This window comes from Trachypithecus francoisi, unplaced genomic scaffold (assembly GCF_009764315.1).
Source record: "Trachypithecus francoisi isolate TF-2019V2 unplaced genomic scaffold, Tfra_2.0 Lachesis_group8, whole genome shotgun sequence".
Classification (NCBI taxonomy): Eukaryota; Metazoa; Chordata; class Mammalia; order Primates; family Cercopithecidae; genus Trachypithecus; species Trachypithecus francoisi.
Window position 1 is genome coordinate 85,535,016 of NW_022681473.1, and position 19,282 is coordinate 85,554,297.

Below are 19,282 nucleotides of genomic sequence, written 5' to 3' on the forward strand. Positions count from 1 at the left end.
AGCATTAGTAATAGCCTGGCTTTCTGCTGTCATGTGTTTTTAGAGCTGGCGGTATATCAGCCCTTTCAATCTCCCTCCCAAATCTCAGCCTCTGTTGTGCCAGTGTCAAGAGAGAGCCAAGAGAGCTTCTCAGCACAGAAAAAATGAGAACAGACAGAAGATCCTTGGTGCTGGAGCTGAATGACGTCATTTGAAACAAATAAAAAAACCTGTTTCTAACGGCCTGCTTTGTTTCTTTAGATGGAGAGGACAGGGACTATGGCGGTCACAAGATGTGGCTTGCACATGGCCTAGTCAGTGCAACATAAGGACGTATGTCATGTAATGCAAGAAAAGGGCTTCTGCTCATAATTTGCTTCTTTGGGGATTTCAATTTTTTTAAAGGATCACTTCTCAAGAGGGGGAATTGAATTTGTCCATCTTAAATGCAGCATTTTAGTCAGTTATCAAGAGAGATATCCTGACTCTATGCTATGAAGAACCTTTGATTGTGTTGGTATTATTCCATTTACTTACATGGTATTTTTCCATTTACTTACGTGATATTTTTTGAGCGATGTTTCAAAAAGCACTTTGCAAAGGAGAAGGAAAGATAAGATCCATTAATAAACTCCAATACAAAGCTGAACATGATAAAGGCCTTACAAACAGTATAAACTAATTGAAACAAAAGAAGTCCAGAAAATATTCACATCTTACAAATTTACTGGCCATCAGCTAAGATTATCTATGATAAGAAGGTGAATAAGATTTTTTCCCCTTTAAGATTTTACAGTCTGATCAAGAAAACAAAAATAACAAGAATAAAATGATAGCAGCTATTATTTTTTACTTTTTGTGGATTATTTCTCAGTTTTCATAAGAACCTCTGTGGTAGATGCAACTTTTATTTTCATTTCACAGATAAATGAAATGGATTAAATAACAGAGAAATTAAATAACATCTCCAAAGCAGAATTGGAAACTGGTAAATTTGCAATTTGAGTCAAGGCCTTTCATAATAACCTGGCAAAATAATTGTTATTCTCATTTACAAATAAGAAAACAGAGGCAGGAGAGATTAAGCAAATTGCCCAAGTTCAGCCATTAAAAAGCAGTCAAGCTTAATCATAATCCAAAGGAGAGATAAATAGATGATTTAGCATATCCAAGAAATGTGCTATGTGAGCTCCAAGAAAGGAGGAAATAATTCAAATTGGGGTTAATCAAGGCAGCCTTCATAAAGGATTCAGCTTTTGAGTTGAGATTTGAGAATGAGACATTGAGAGATCGAGAGGTTAAAATGGTTTCTTGACACTGGGGAGGGCAAATACTAACCAAGCAGGGTTCTTTGCTACCTGTCGTCATCAAATCCAACAGAAAAGTTGAACAAAAAGAAGAGAAAATTTAAAAAAGAAAATTTTCTGGCAGAGTTGGGAAGCTCGGAATCTCCGTGGAACTGCTTTGCCCACTCCCACCCCTCCCCCTCCTATTAGTGTAAAACACTGAGCACTGGTTACAGAATCTAGATCTCTTCCTTCTATTTATTATCTCAGGTAAATAGTCTCCAAGCCAGTTCCAGCCCTGTTTTCCGGAGTGGGTTAAAGCTTGCAAGAACATCCTTTATTCAGAATTCTGTACTTTTTTTTAGCTTCAAGAGGAAAATGGAACCCAGGATCAAAATGCTACACATACTCAAGTGCACACTCAGACCTGGAAGACATTGGGTCACTGCTGGGGAAGGTTAGAAGAATGCAATGGGAGTAGGTTGGGACTTGGAGGTTCCAAGTAGACATTCCAATATTTCTGAATGTTGCTTCTGATGTGAACACTATAGAGGGGTGAAGCTTTGGGTAGTAGAACAAAATCCTTGTCACCAATCAAGTCTTAGCCCATCAGATCTTCAGAAAGCTAGTTGAAGACCTAGACTTGATTCCTAAGAGTTAGTTATCACAACTTAGTTCCCACTTATGAGTGAGAATATAAGATGTTTGGTTTTCCATTCCTGAATTACTTCCCACTTATGAGTGAGAATATAAGATGTTTGGCTTTTCCATTCCTGAATTACTTCACTTAGAATAATAGTCTTCTGTTCTATCCAGCTGCAAATGCCATTAATTTGTTCCTTTTATGGCTTAGTAGTATTCCATCATACACACACACACACACACACACACACACACACACACAGATATATAGCTATCTATATATATATATCACAGTTTGTTCACTCATTGATTGATGGGCATTGGGCTGGTTCCATATTTTTGCAATTGTGAATTGTGCTGCTACAAACATGCACTCACAAGTATCCTTTTCTTATAATGATTTATTTTCCTCTGGGAGATACCCAGTAGTGGGATTGCTGGATCCAATTGTAGTTCTACTTTTAGTTCTTTAGGGAATCTCACACTGTTTTCCATAATGGTTGTACTAGTTTACATTCCCACCAGCAGTGTAGAAGTGCTGCCTTTCCTCTGCATTACCACCAAATTTATTATTATTATTTTTTAATGATTTGATTATAGCCATTCTTACAGGAGTAAGGTGGTATTGCATTGTGGTTTTGATTTGCATTTCCCTGATCATTAGTGATGGTGAGCATTTTTCATATTTGTTGGCCATTTGTATAGCTTCTTTTGAGAATTGTCTATTCTTGCCCTTAGCCCACTTTTTGATGGGATTGTTTATTTTTTTCCTGCTAATTTGTTTGAGTTCCTGGTACATTCTGGATATTAGTCCTTCGTCAGATGTAGAGGTTGTGAAGATTTTCTCCCACTCTGTGGGTTGTCTGTTTACTCTGCTCACTGTTCCTTTTGCTGGGCAGAAACTCTTTAGTTTAATTAAGTCCCACCTATTTATCTTTGTTTTTGTTGCATTTGCTTCATGGGTCTTAATCATGAAGTCTTTGCTTAAGCCAATGTCTAGAAGGGTTTTTCTGATGTTATCTTCTAGAATTTATATAGTTTCAGGTCTTAGATGTAAATCCTTGATCCATCTTGAATTGATTTTTTTATAAGGTGAGAGATGAGGATCCAGTTTCATTTTCCTACATGAGGCTTGCCAATTATCCCAGCGCAATTTGTATAATAGGGTGTCCTTTCCCCACTTTATGTTTTTGTTTGCTTTGTCAAAGATTAGTTGACTGTAAGTATTTGGCTTTATTTCTGGGTTCTTTATTCTGTTCCATTGGTCTATGTGCCTATTTTTATACCAGTACCATGCTGCTTGGGTGACTATGACCTTATATCATGGTTTGATGTCAGGTAATGTGATGCCTCCAGATTCGTTCTTTTTGTTTCATCTTGCTTTGGATATGCGGGCTCTTCTTTAGTTCCATATAAATTTTAGGATTGTTTTTCTATCTCTGGAAGAATGACAGTGGTATTTTGATGGGAATTACATTGAATTTGTAGATTGCTTTTGGTAATATAGTCATTTTTACAATATTGATTTGACCCATCCATGAGCATGGTATGTGTTTCCATGCAGTGGACATTTAAATTTGTTTTGCTGTTATTTAAAGCTTGGTTTCTTGCCTGTTAAAATGGAGACAATTTAAGTCTGTTCCCAAGGTTTTGGTGAATATTAAAAATAAATTGTGGTAATTTTTATTGTTGAATTAAATTGAAAAGGGATGTCGAAGAAATATCAAATATAGTCCCTATTTAATATCTTGACCTGAAATTAAATGGGAGCTGATCCCGTATTTCTGCACATGTTACTTATATAAAATAAATAGTTGTATAATATTCACATTGTTAGTACTCAATAAAGTTTAATATTTAAAAAAATGCGAGAAAAAACATCTATTCATTTAATATTTTTTGAAGAAATCACAAATGCTTTTAAAAAGCATTTCAACAGGTGCCAAAGAAGAAAATACATTACAGTTTTATGTACATCTACTAATTATGTGCATTAACTTTTTGAATGACAAGTTTAATCTGTCACTCATGTGATGATTAGAAATAAGGTTTTATTGATGTGCAGCCTCTCCATGTATAACAATAATAGTTTCATATATTTTTACAACATTTAGCCATCATTCTACCAAATTTCAAATAAATCTCACTTGATTTAGACTGGAAGATGCCATTGTTTGAGTGGTGGTGAGGGGCCAGGGGAATCAATTTTAAAAAGAAAAAAAAAAGCATCAATTTTATGGCATAGTTTTACTCACTGACACACAATGAGGAAATAAATCACAGGGGAAGGAATAGAGCGAACTGTTGCTCATCTTCTAGGAAACAGACTCAAATGGGTAAAGTGATTTGCCAAAGGCCGCATACCAAGCAAATAAGCAGGACCAGGTTTTGAAATTGGTTCTTCAAATTCCATGACTTTTCCACAGTGTCACTGCATAAATGATCTCTCTACTTCTCATTTTCAAATAATTTATCAGCTTAACCATCCCACTCCACTATTCTGCTCACGTCTCTCTCTATCTATGACAGCTATTTTTCCAAAGCCATTAATTACCTTCTAATTTTCAAATCCAATTACACTGATACAATCTATTTTTTTGTCTGCTCTTTAGCATTCTACCATGCACGACACCATCCTCCCTGAAATTTTTATTTTTCTTTAACCTTGATTGTAAACAAAATGACCTATCCAGTTTTTCAAATCAGAAAGCTGGCAGCATCACTGTTATTAATGACCCCTCTTCTCTAACTTTCTCTTTCAAATACACACACATACACAGACACACCACACACACATACACACACACAGGGTCAAATATGTCTTCTAAATATCCTTCTAATGCCCTGTTCTTGATCTCAACTGTCTCTGCCTTTGTAGTTTCTCTCTTGAATGAAATCTGTTGCAACAACCCCCTACATGTCTACTTTGTTTCTAAGCCATCTATCTGTGCTCCATGCTACCAACCATTCCATTCCTCGATATACGTCAAAACATGACTCCATGGAAGATACAGGCAAAAGGAGAAAGGTGTGTGCTATAGTTTGGATACCTGATCCTCTAAACCGCACATTAAAATTTGATCCCCAGTGTTGGAGATGAGGTTTAAGAGGAGGCGTTTGGATCATGAGAATACATACCTCATGAACAGATTAATACCCCCCACCAGGGGGAAAGAGGAGTGAATTATCACTCTATTAGTTCTCCCAGGAGCTAGTTGTTCTAAAGAGCCTGACACCTACCTCCTCCTCTCTCTTGCTTCCTCTTTTGCAATGTGATCTTTCCACACGCTGGCTCCATTTTGCCTTTCACTATGAGTGGAAGCAGCCTCAAACTCTCATCAAAACCAGATGCTGGTGTCATGCTTCTTGTACAGTCTGCAGAACCATAAGCCAAACAAACCTCTTTTTTCTTTATAAATCATCCATTCTTAAGTGTTCTTTTATAGCAACACAGATGGACTAAGGCAATGTGCTACTATATGGCAGAATTTCCAACACATCTTTAATGGATCAACAGCCCTCAGAAGGGATCTATAATTCTAGAGGCACCATTTTATCTGCAGGACCTTCCCCCAACTTCCCCCAACTTCTCTCCCCCAAGTCCTTTATATTCCTCCAGGAGATCCAAAGAGAGATAAGCTATGAGCACAGAGAGCTACAGGGAAGACATGAAAGTGAGATGTGGGCTACGGATGCACCACAGGATGGTGGAAGTAGCACTGGGCTTGAGTTGTATCTCAACCCCTTCCTAACCATGTGATTTTTGGCCTGTCCCTGAATTTCAGTTTTAAAGTAGTGTGATAATTAATAATACCTACCTCTGAAGTTGTAATGAAGTTTGAAATAAATATTAAATGTAATTAATGTAAGAGCACTTTGTCCTTCACATACATATTACATAAACATTAGCTATTTTATTATTAGGTTATAAGTGGAAGGAAATTTAAAAACTGTAGCTATAGATAAAGAAAAGAACTGGTCACACTAGTTCATACCTGTAATCCCAGCAATTTGGGAGGCCAAGGCCGGCAGATCACCTGAGGTCAGGAGTTCCAGACCAGTCTGGCCAGCATGGCGAAACCATGTCTCTACTAAAAATACAAAAATTAGCCAGGTGTGCTTGTGCACACCTGTAATCCCAGCTACTCGGGAGGCTGAGGCAGGAGAATCACTTGAACTTGGGAGGTAGAAGTTGTAGTGAGCCCAGAATGCACCATTGCACTCCAGCCTGAGTGACAGAGTGAGGCTCCATCTCAAACAAACAAAGAAACAGAAACAGAACAAAACAAAAAACCGAAAAGAAAACAGTGGTGGTAAAATAAGTGAGATGTGTAAAGATATAATGTGACATGCAGTAGATACTGAGCAATCCCAATGGTTTCAGTCAAACAGAGAGAAATCACTGCCTACAGTTTACAAGTTTAGACTGTCCTGGGGTGGAATTCTAACTCTATTGTTATTAGTTAGGTCCTTCAGACAAGTTAACAATGCTAAAAATGTAATTAACAATAATAATATTCCCTAGTATTTATTAGTATATGTGCTAGGCACTGTTCTAAATGTTTACATGAATTATTTCTGAGTTTCAGTTTCTTCATGTATCAAATGGCACTAGTAATTATTGTACCTTCCTTATAAGATTCCTGTCATAGTTAAATAAATTAACATGATGCTAGTCATGTAAACAGCACTAAAAACAGCAGTCATTATTGTTATTATTAGCTCTGAAAATACTAAGGATAAAAACCAAGTGAGTGGATATATATACTTCTCTATATTCCTCCTGCTAAATACAAGCAAAAACTCGAGACATTATGTATAAAATAAACATGCGAAGGCTCAAAGGTGGGGCAAAGATAGCAGACTGGCTAGGGACCTGAAACCGGAGATCTAACATGGCGAGTTTCTTGGGTTTTCTTTTTGTCTTATGTATCCTGGACATGAAACCAAGAAGCTGGCAGCCTGGAAATGCCAATGGGAGCAACAACAAAAACCCCAAGAAAAGCATGCTCTCTCTAGCTAAAGGAACAGCCTAGCTAGACAGAAAACTTTTAGACAAAATCCATCCTCTCCTAGTCAAACACCGTAGAGAAAACACACAGCCTCACCCTCATCAGCAAAGGTGGAGGGGCAGCCAGCATTTCCACCCTTGCTTATCTGTAACATGGCACTCATAAACCACCTCCCATCCTGTAGTATCAGAGAAGACAGAGTAGGGAGCTCAGACTTTCATTTCCATCCCATGATAACGAGACACCTTCCCCTAAACCCCACCACAGTATTAGTGGAGGTTACATAGAGACTACATCTGGCAGTGACAAAGCATTTCTACCTTTCCCATCTAGGATAGTGTGAGAGGAAGGACTTAGAATTTCATTCCCACCTGACAATGATGAGGAAGTACCCCCCATGCTCACCCCACCACTTTCCCTCCCAGAGCAATGTCAGAAGAAGCTTGCTGAAGATAAAAGTTTAACTAAGATACAGAAGTTTATAACAAAATACTAAAAATGTCCAGATTTCAATTGAAAAAATCATACATTATACAAAACACCAAGAAAATCTTAATTTGAATGAGAAAAATAAACCAACATACACCAACACTGAGATGACACAGTTGTTGGACTTATCTGAAAGGCAATCTAAAGCAATCATCATAAAAATGCTTCAGTGAGCAATTATGAACATGCTTGCAATAACTGAAAAAAATTGAAAGTCTCAGTAAAGAAACAGAGGGTATAAAGTAAGCCAAATTGAAATATTAGAACTAAAAAATGTTATAACCAAGATAAAAACTCAATGGATAGGTATAGGTTCAACAGAATAATGGAGAGGACAAAGGAAAGAATGAGCTTGAAGGTAGGACAATAGAAATTACCCAATCTGAACAACAGAGAGAAAATAAGGAGGGAAAAATAAACAGACGCTTGGAGACCTGTGGAGCTATAACAGAAGACCTAACATTTGTCACAGGACACAGGAAAAGGAGGAAGATGGTAGTAATAAAAAAGTATTCAAAGAAATAATGGCTGAATATTTCCCAAATTTGGGGAAAGACTTGAACTTACAGACTCAAGAAGGTGAGAATATTCCAAACAGGATAAATTCAAAGAAATCCATCAAGACACATCACACTCAAACTTCTGAAAACCAAAGTCAAGGCGAGAGTATTGAAAGCACAGACAGAGAAATGACATGTTATCTATAGGAGAAAAGTAATTCCAATGACAATGGATTTCTCATCAGAAACTATGGGAGACAGAAGGAATTAGGATATTTTTTAAGTGCTGAGATAAAAGAATTGTCAGCACAGAATTTTATATCTAGTGAAAATATACTTCTAAATGCAAAGGAAATAAAACTTTCCCAGAGAAATAAAAAATAAAAGGATTTGTCACCATAGACCTATTTCAAAAGAATGGCTAAAGGAAGTTCTTGAAACAGAAAGGAAAGGACTTTTTAAAAGAATCTTCAACATCTGGAAGGAAGAAGAAAAAACAAAAAGATCTAAAAATAGTAATAAATTCAACAGTCTTCCTTTTCTTGAGTTTTCTAAATTGTGCTTGATGATTAAAGCAAAAATTATAACAATTTTTATGTGGTTGTCAGTGTAGGTAGAAAAATATTTAAGGCAATTACGCTGTAAACAGGAGAGGGTAAAAGGTAGTTAAAAGCAGGTGAGAGTTCTATGCTTTATTCAAACTGGTAAACTGTTGACATCAGTTGACTTTGATAAGTTACATGTGTACAATATCATGCTTACAGCAATCACCAAAAAATCTGTATCAAAATATATGTAAAAAATGCTACGGATAAATCAAAATGGAATGCTAAAACCTGTTCAAGTAATCCGTAGGAAGGCAGGAGAAAGAATAGAGAAGTAAAAAACAGAAAGAACAAAGAGATAAAAAGAAATAAAATAGCTGTCTTGAGCCCTAACATATCAATAAGTTTATTAAATGTAAATAGTTTATGATTCCATTTATATAACATTCTTCAAATGACAAAATTAAAGCGATGGAGAACAGATTAGTAGTTGTCAAGGTTTAAGGAAGGTGGGAAGAGGTGAGTGGAGGGAACTATAAAAGGGTAGTCCAAGAGGATTTTGTGGTGATGTTATGTGTGTCTTGATCCGAGTGGTGGTCACATGAATCTACACATGTGATAAAATGGCATAGAACTGCATGCACACACAACACCACTGTCAACTTTCTCGCTTTGATACTGTAGTATCATTATGTAAAATATAGCCAGTGGAAGGAAATGGGTGAAGGAGACAAGGGACCTCACTGTACTCTGCAACTTACTGTGAAACTATAATTATTTCTAAGTAAAAAAGTTTGTTTGTTTGTTTTGTTTTTTGTTTTGTTTTGTTTTTGAGATGGAGTCTCGCTCTGTTGCCCAGGCAGGAGTGCAGTGGCGCGATCTCAGCTCACTGCAACCTCTGCCTCTCAGGTTCAAGCGATTCTACTGCCTCAGCCTCCAGACTAGCTGGGACTACAGGAACCCACCACCACACCTGGCTAATTCTTTGTATTTTTAGTAGAGACAGGGTTTCACTCTGTTGGCCAGGCTGGTCTTGTACTCCTGACTTTGTGATCTGCCCGCCTCAGCCTCCCAAAGTGCTGGGATTACAGGCTCCAGCCACCACACCCGGCCTGTTTGTTTTTAAAGTTAGTACAGAAAATAGAGGCAAGTAAGGGAGCTTATGTTAGTAAACTGGCTCAAAATCGAGTTATAAGTAAGGATTAAGAGTGAAATTTCGAACACTTACAATTCCCTTTAGGTTTATTTTGAGTTTGTTTTTAAAAACTTGCATAGAGAATGGGGCATTCGGTGCCATCATTTGACTGCTAAGTAATTGAAGTTGCTTGCAGTAAAAAAGTAAAAATTTCTCACAGGCCAGTGGGCTGCCTCTGAATTTGGCTGGATCAAACCTCAGAACATCATCATGCACAAAGATTTAACCACCAGCCAAATGTATCATCATAGCTATTCAATGCTGGGGTAGTAGAGAGGGTGAAAAGGGGGATTAAGAGTGTGCTGCATTTTTCACACAAGAAATGCTCCATTTTCTTATGACTGAGCATGTTCTTATGCTCTGCCAACAACAATATTCAGCCCTGAGATTTAGTTTTGGATGATAAAACCACCAGCACTTTACAAAACTAGTTTTTCCATTGCAAGAACATGGAAATTCGATTACCTTCTGAGAATGAAAAAAAATGGGCTCAACTCTGTGACTAAAATTGTTTGAGAACATCCATGAGTAATCATATAATCTTGTGTGGCAATGGGGCATGCATAAATTGCATTCATATCTAATCAATTACACTGTCTTGTTGGAAGAAAGAGTGCTAATGAAAGGCCCATGTAATAAAAACAAAGTCCAAGCAGCATGAATTTGTCAATGTTTGCCCAGAACTGTACAAGAGACATAGACACTGGGTCTCAGTTACCCAGCCTTACCCTGACCCTGTGCCCTCTGGATCTGTCATGTTACCTGTCTTCTCACTTTTCAGCCATGATAGATGGCTCTCTCTTCTGTTCCCATGTGTCTTTCCCTTAATAAACTATTGGTACTTCTAAGGAGAGACCTCAGGCTGCTTCCATTCATTCCTACCCATATATTGGTGAAGTGGGCTTTTCTTTCTGTTTTTTGGGTAAAAGCTATTTTACTCCATAAAAAAAAAAGGCCAAAAATTACAATGACTTAAGTTAAAGAGAAGTTAAGTCTAGCAGTGAGTTGTGCAATTGGAGGAGATGATCTGCTCCAAGAACCCAGGTTTCCTCCATTCTATTGCTCTGCCATCCTCAGTCTGGGTCTTGCCAAGTTGGTGTTACAGCCTGTGGGAAAGGGAAAGACGGATGAATAAATACATGTCCAATGTTCCAAGTCCATATCAAACCCCACAACTGGCACAACTACTCACCTTCTAACACATGGATTTACCTGGGTATACAGCAGTTGATAAAATGCAGTCCCTAGCTCTGTAGCTGGGCTATCATGAGTGCAAGAATAAAAAAGACACTAGATATGGAAGAGATAGTAGTTTTTCTATATTTTCTAGATCACCACCATTTCCCTAGAGAGTCCTTCCTTCCAACTCAGAAGTTTATCTGTGTCCTGGCATGTTGAAAGTGTTATCCATACCAGTCTATAAAGATAGAGCACAGTCTTAGGACAGAGGTGGCATCAATCAGCCAGACAATCAGAAATGCTCTATATATTATTGTAGTTTTCAAAAAAACATTAATAGAATAAAACAACCAATCTAGCAGGCGAAGGATGGATGGAGCTTCCAGTGTAGGCTCTTCTGCTGTTGATTCCAAGTTCCCTTCCATTCCTCTGAGATCTTCTTTTCTAAAATTCAGGGAGGGGCTAACTTTTTTCTCCCTGTTTTCCAGCTCTGGTCTTCCCTTCATGAAGTAGTGAAGGAAGGCTGCAAGGTTGAATAAAAGAAGGGAGGGCCGCAGGGGCAGAAGAAAATTACAGTACAAGAACAAAATTAATAGCAAAATTAGAAGCACATTCTTCATTCATCTTTATACTCTCAGAACCTAGAACAATGCCTGGCACATAGTAGGTCTCAATAACTATTTCTTTAACTGAATTATGTATCATGAGAGCAAAGGCAATTCTGAATTAATCTTCTCAATACCAAACAGGAGATTTTACTCCACCTTTTGATCACTAGCCACGGCAGTGAGATCCTGCCAGGTATTTAGTAACAAAGCTTTTGCTCCGGAAACCTCAAGTACAAATCAACCAGACACTGAAATAACATAGATCAGGACTCAGCTTGCTTCTATGTTCCAAACAAAAGATAAGCTGTTCCCTTTAGACAAATAAACCACGTTAAGTTTACTATGTTATTGTGTCAACAACAAATAACATGTTGATGGCCAACAAGAAACATATAACTCTTGTTTATTTAATCTATCCACTTTGCACAGATTTCTGATAAAGTTAACTATTTAACTTTGCGGATCAGAAAAGACGTCCTAAAGGAGTAGCACCTGAAGTGGATACTGAATTAGGAATCAGGAAACTGAGCACAGATTGGATACGTCAAATGTATTTTCAGAGAGCAATGGGTTTGAAGGAAGATGAGGAAGCTCAAAGCCAAAGTCTTTCACTTACACAGGTCCTTTCCAAGACCATGAAATATGTTCCCATGGCCACGATTTTTCCAAAATTTGCAAAAGTAAGATATCATAGTTCCAACAGATTAAGAATATTTTCCTTTTCCACTCTGACATTCCTTCCATCACCCATCCTCTTTAGTCAGGTGTGTTGGAGTGGCCACAGGCATTTTGTAGAAACTGAGTTGGGGATACTTTTATTTTGCATTGAGTGGGATAAATGTATTTATTTACAGTGTCTTCCTCGTATCTCTTCTATTCTCCAGATACTCCCATGCCAAAAAACACGTTTTCTAACCATACGACCTTGAGTCCTCCCACCTGTATGTTCCCCCTCCCCCAAACTCTCCTAAACAAAGTCTGCTATAGGAAAGGATAAACTATTTTTCTGTTCTTTCTATAAAGAATAATATTACCCAACTGTTATGCCATGAAGAGTCAGTTACAGAGTATGCAGGGAACAATATAGAAAAAATTATGATGGAGGGTGTATTCGGAATATAATTAATAAAACTAGTATGCTTTTGAAATGTTGTGATACTTATAGTATTTGTCAGGCTTTTTTTCAACTTGCTATTTGTTGTAATTGTTTCTTATTCTAAATGGATATTCACAACTATACCTAATTTTGTACTTGTAATTGTCTATTTCTTTTCTTAAAGAGGACCCTGCAAATTGTATAAGCTTTGGGATCTATAAAATTGGGGCTGCCTCTGTCGGAAACATAAGTTACCTACACTTGAACTCCTGGCCTCAAGCAATTCTCCTGCCTTGTCCTCCCAATGTGCTGGGATTACAGGAATGAGCCACTGTAAGCAGTTTGGAGATTTCTCAAAGAACTTAAAATAGAGATACAGTTTGACGCAGCAACCCCATTACTGGATATATACCCAAAGGAAAATAGATCATTCTACCAAATAGACACGTGCACCCATATGTTCATCACCACACTATTCACAATAGCAAAGACGCAGAATCAACCTAGGTGTCCATCAACGTGGACTGGATAAAGAAAATGTGGTACATATACACAAGGAATACTACATAGCCATAAAAAGGAATGAAATCATGTTCTTTGCAGCAACATGGATGGAGCTGGGGGCCACAATTCTAAGGGAATTAATGCAGGAATAGAAAACCAAATACCACAGATTCTCAATTATAAGTGAGAGCTGAACATTGAGCAAACATGACATAAACACAGGAAAAATAAATACTGAGGACTGCTAGAGAAGGGATTTGGAGAGGGGGTGTGAGTTGAAAAACTGCCTGTTGAATACTATGCCCACAACCCGGGTGCAGTATACCCATATAACAAACCTGCACATGTAACCTTTGTATCTAAAACAAAGGTTGAAATTTTAGAAAAATAATAAATTGCCTGCATAGTATCCATCAGTCTGGTTAGAATATGGAAATGTGTAGCCAGGAGTTACCATGGCAGCCAGCATGAACCTAAAGATGTGTCCAGTGGGGTCACTGATCCTAGAGAAAGATGGTCTGGGTTTGAATCTATAGCACAGCATCTTCTCTATCTCTCTTTTCTCTGTCTTGAAAGGGAAACCGGGGGGCGGAGCAAGATGGCCGAATAGGAACAGCTCCAGTCTCCAACTCCCAGCGCGAGCGACACAGAAGACCGGTGATTTCTGCATTTTCAACTGAGGTACTGGGGTCATCTCTCTAGGGAGTGCCGGACAATCGGTGCGGGTCAGCTGCTGCAGCCTGACCAGCGTGAGCTGAAGCAGGGCGAGGCATCGCCTCACCTGGAAGCGCAAGGGGGAAGGAAATCCCTTTTCCTAGCCAGGGGAACTGAGACACACAACACCTGGAAAATCGGGTAACTCCCACCCCAATACTGCGCTTTAAGGAAACAGGCACACCAGGAGAATATATCCCATATCTGGCCGGGAGGGTCCCACGCCCACGGAGCCTCCCTCACTGCTAACACAGCCGTCTGCAGCGATCTATCCGCAAGGCAGCAGCGAGGCTGGGGGAGGGGCGCCCGCCATTGCTGAGGCTTAAGTAGGTAAACAAAGCCGCTGGGAAGCTCGAACTGGGTGGAGCTCACAGCAGCTCAAGGAAGCCTGCCTGTCTCTGTAGACTCTACCTCTGCGGACAGCGCACAGCTGCAGTCCATTAGGGGAAAGAGCGGGCCGTTGCAGACGCGAATGACTCTGTCTGACAGCTTTGGGGAGAGCCGTGGATCTCCTAACACGGAGGTTGAGATCTGAGAACGGACAGACTGCCTGCTCAGGTGGGTCCCTGACCCCTGAGTAGCCTAGCTGGGAGACATCCCCCACTAGGGGCAGTCTGATACCCCACACCTCACAGGGTGGCATCACCCCTGAGAGGAAACTTCCAAAGAAAGAATCAGACAGGTACACTCGCTGTTCAGCAATATTCTATCTTCGGCAAACTCTGCTGCTGATACCCAGGCAAACAGGGTCTGGAGTGGACCTCAAGCAATCTCTAACAGACCAACAGACAGTCCTTCTGACTGTCAGACGGAAAACTATCAAACAGGAAGGACACCTATACCAAAACCCCATCAGTACATCACCATCATCAAAGTCCAGAGACAGATAAAACCACAAAGATGGGGAAGAAGCAGGGCAGAAAAGCTGGAAATTCAAAAAATAAGAGCGCATCTCCCCCTGCAAAGGAGCGCAGCCCATCGCCAGCAACGGATCAAAGCTGGTCAGAGAATGACTTTCACGAGATGAGAGAAGAAGGCTTCAGTCCATCAAACCTCTCAGAGCTAAAGGAGGAATTACGTACCCAGCGCAAAGAAACTAAAAATCTTGAAAAAAAAGTGGAAGAATTGACAGCTAGACTAATTAATGCAGAGAAGATCATAAACGAAATGACAGAGATGAAAACCATGACACGAGAAATACGTGACAAATGCACAAGCTTCGGTAACCGACTCGATCAACTGGAAGAAAGAGTATCAGCGATTGAGGATCAAATGAATGAAATGAAGCGAGAAGAGAAACCAAAAGAAAAAAGAAGAAAAAGAAATGAACAAAGCCTGCAAGAAGTATGGGATTATGTAAAAAGACCAAATCTACGTCTGATTGGGGTGCCTGAAAGTGAGGGGGAAAATGGAACCAAGTTGGAAAACACTCTTCAGGATATCATCCAGGAGAACTTCCCCAACCTAGTAGGGCAGGCCAACATTCAAATTCAGGAAATACAGAGAACGCCACGAAGATACTCCTCCAGAAGAGCAACTCCAAGACACATAATTGCCAGATTCACCAAAGTTGAAATGAAGAAAAAATCTTAAGGGCAGCCAGAGAGAAAGGTCGGGTTACCCACAAAGGGAAGCCCATCAGAATAACAGCAGACCTCTCGGCAGAAACTCTACAAGCCAGAAGAGAGTGGGGGCCAATATTCAACGTTCTTAAAGAAAAGAATTTTCAACCCAGAATTTCATATCCAGCCAAACTAAGCTTCATCAGTGAAGGAGAAATAAAATCCTTTACAGATAAGCAAATGCTTAGAGATTTTGTCACCACCAGGCCTGCCTTACAAGAGACCCTGAAGGAAGCCCTAAACATGGAAAGGAACAACCGGTACCACCATTGCAAAAACATGCCAAAATGTAAAGACCATCGAAGCTAGGAAGAAACTGCATCAACTAACGAGCAAAATAACCAGTTAATATCATAATGACAGGATCAAGTTCACACATAACAATATTAACCTTAAATGTCAATGGACTAAATGCTCCAATTAAAAGACACAGACTGGCAAACTGGATCAAGAGTCAAGACCCATCAGTCTGCTGTATTCAGGAGACCCATCTCACATGCAGAGACATACATAGGCTCAAAATAAAGGGATGGAGGAAGATCTACCAAGCAAATGGAGAACAAAAAAAAGCAGGGGTTGCAATCCTAGTCTCTGATAAAACAGACTTTAAACCATCAAAGATCAAAAGAGACAAAGAAGGCCATTACATCATGGTAAAGGGATCAATTCAACAGGAAGAGCTAACTCTCCTAAATATCTATGCACCCAATACAGGAGCACCCAGATTCATAAAGCAAGTCCTTAGAGACCTACAAAGAGACTTAGACTCCCATACAATAATAATGGGAGACTTCAACACTCCACTGTCAACATTAGACAGATCAACGAGACAGAAAGTTAACAAGGATATCCAGGAATTGAACTCATCTCTGCACCAAGCGGACCTAATAGACATCTATAGAACTCTCCACCCCAAATCAACAGAATATACATTCTTCTCAGCACCACATCGCACTTATTCCAAAATTGACCACATAATTGGAAGTAAAGCACTCCTCAGCAAATGTACAAGAACAGAAATTATAACAAACTGTCTCTCAGACCACAGTGCAATCAAACTAGAACTCAGGACTAAGAAACTCAATCAAAACCGCTCAACTACATGGAAACTGAACAACCTGCTCCTGAATGACTACTGGGTACATAACGAAATGAAAGCAGAAATAAAGATGTTCTTTGAAACCAATGAGAACAAAGATACAACATACCAGAATCTCTGGGACACATTTAAAGCAGTGTGTAGAGGGAAATTTATAGCACTAAATGCCCACAAGAGAAAGCAGGAGAGATCTAAAATTGACACTCTAACATCACAATTAAAAGAACTAGAGAGGCAAGAGCAAACACATTCAAAAGCTAGCAGAAGGCAAGAAATAACTAAGATCAGAGCAGAACTGAAGGAGATAGAGACACAAAAAACCCTCCAAAAAATCAATGAATCCAGGAGTTGGTTTTTTGAAAAGATAAACAAAATTGACAGACCGCTAGCTAGACTAATAAAGAAGAAAAGAGAGAAGAATCAAATAGACGCAATAAAAAATGATAAAGGGGATATCACCACCGACCCCACAGAAATACAAACAACCATCAGAGAATACTATAAATGCCTCTACGCAAATCAACTAGAAAATCTAGAAGAAATGGATAATTTCCTGGACACTTACACTCTCCCAAGACTAAACCAGGAAGAAGTTGAATCCCTGAATAGACCAATAGCAGGCTCTGAAATTGAGGCAACAATTAATAGCCTACCCACCAAAAAAGTCCAGGACCAGATGGATTCACAGCTGAATTCTACCAGAGGTACAAGGAGGAGCTGGTACCATTCCTTCTGAAACTATTCAATCAATATAAAAAGAGGGAATCCTCCCTAACTCTTTTTATGAGGCCAACATCATCCTGATACCAAAGCCTGGCAGAGACACAACAAAAAAAGAGAATTTTAGACCAATATCCCTGATGAACATCGATGCAAAAATCCTCAATAAAATACTGGCAAACCGGATTCAGCAGCACATCAAAAAGCTTATCCACCATGATCAAGTGGGCTTCATCCCTGGGATGCAAGGCTGGTTCAACATTCGCAAATCAATAAACGTAATCCAGCATATAAACAGAACCAAAGACAAGAACCACATGATTATCTCAATAGATGCAGAAAAGGCTTTTGACAAAATTCAACAGCCCTTTATGCTAAAAACGCTCAATAAATTGGTATTGATGGAACGTACCTCAAAATAATAAGAGCTATTTATGACAAACCCACAGCTAATATCATACTGAATGGGCAAAAACTGGAAAAATTCCCTTTGAAAACTGGCACAAGACAGGGATGCCCTCTCTCACCACTCCTATTCAACATAGTGTTGGAAGTTCTGGCTAGGGCAATCAGGCAAGAGAAAGAAATCAAGGGTATCCAGTTAGGAAAAGAAGAGGTCAAATTGTCCCTGTTTGCAGATGACATGATTGTATATTTAGAAAACCCCATCATCTCAGCCCAAAATCTCCTTAAGCTGATAAGCAACTTCAGCAAAGTCTCAGGATACAAAATTAATGTGCAAAAATCACAAGCATTCTTATACACCAGTAACAGACAAGCAGAGAGCCAAATCAGGAATGAACTTCCATTCACAATTGCTTCAAAGAGAATAAATACCTAGGAATCCAGCTTACAAGGGATGTAAAGGACCTCTTCAAGGAGAACTACAAACCACTGCTCAGTGAAATCAAAGAGGACACAAACAAATGGAAGAACATACCATGCTCATGGATAGGAAGAATCAATATCGTGAAAATGGCCATACTGCCCAAGGTGATTTATAGATTCAATGCCATCCCCATCAAGCTACCAATGACTTTCTTCACAGAATTGGAAAAAACTGCTTTAAAGTTCATATGGAACCAAAAAAGAGCCCGCATTGCCAAGACAATCCTAAGTCAAAAGGACAAAGCTGGAGGCGTCACGCTACCTGACTTCAAACTATACTACAAGGCTACAGTAACCAAAACAGCATGGTACTGGTACCACAACAGAGATATAGACCAATGGAACAGAACAGAGTCCTCAGAAATAATACCACACATCTACAGCCATCTGATCTTTGACAAACCTGAGAGAAACAAGAAATGGGGAAAGGATTCCCTATTTAATAAATGGTGCTGGGAAAATTGGCTAGCCATAAGTAGAAAGCTGAAACTGGATCCTTTCCTTACCCCTTATACGAAAATTAATTCAAGATGGATTAGAGACTTAAATGTTAGACCTAATACCATAAAAACCCTAGAAGAAAATCTAGGTAGTACCATTCAGGACATAGGCATGGGCAAGGACTTCATGTCTAAAACACCAAAAGCAACGGCAGCAAAAGCAAAATTGACACATGGGATCTAATTAAACTAAAGAGCTTTTGCACAGCTAAAGAAACTACCATCAGAGTGAACAGGCAACCTACAGAATGGGAAAAAATTTTTGCAACCTACTCATCTGACAAAGGGCTAATATCCAGAATCTACAAAGAACTCAAACAAATATACAAGAAAAAAACAAACAACCCCATCAAAAAGTGGGCAAAGGATATGAACAGACATTTCTCAAAAGAAGACATCCATACAGCCAACAGACACATGAAAAAATGCTCATCATCACTGGCCATCAGAGAAATGCAAATCAAAACCACAATGAGATACCATCTCACACCAGTTAGAATGGCAATCATTAAGAAGTCAGGAAACAACAGGTGTTGGAGAGGATGTGGAGAAATAGGAACACTTTTACACTGTTGGTGGGATTGTAAACTAGTTCAACCATTATGGAAAACAGTATGGCGATTCCTCAAGGATCTAGAACTAGATGTACCATATGACCCAGCCATCCCACTACTGGGTATATACCCAAAGGATTATAAATTACT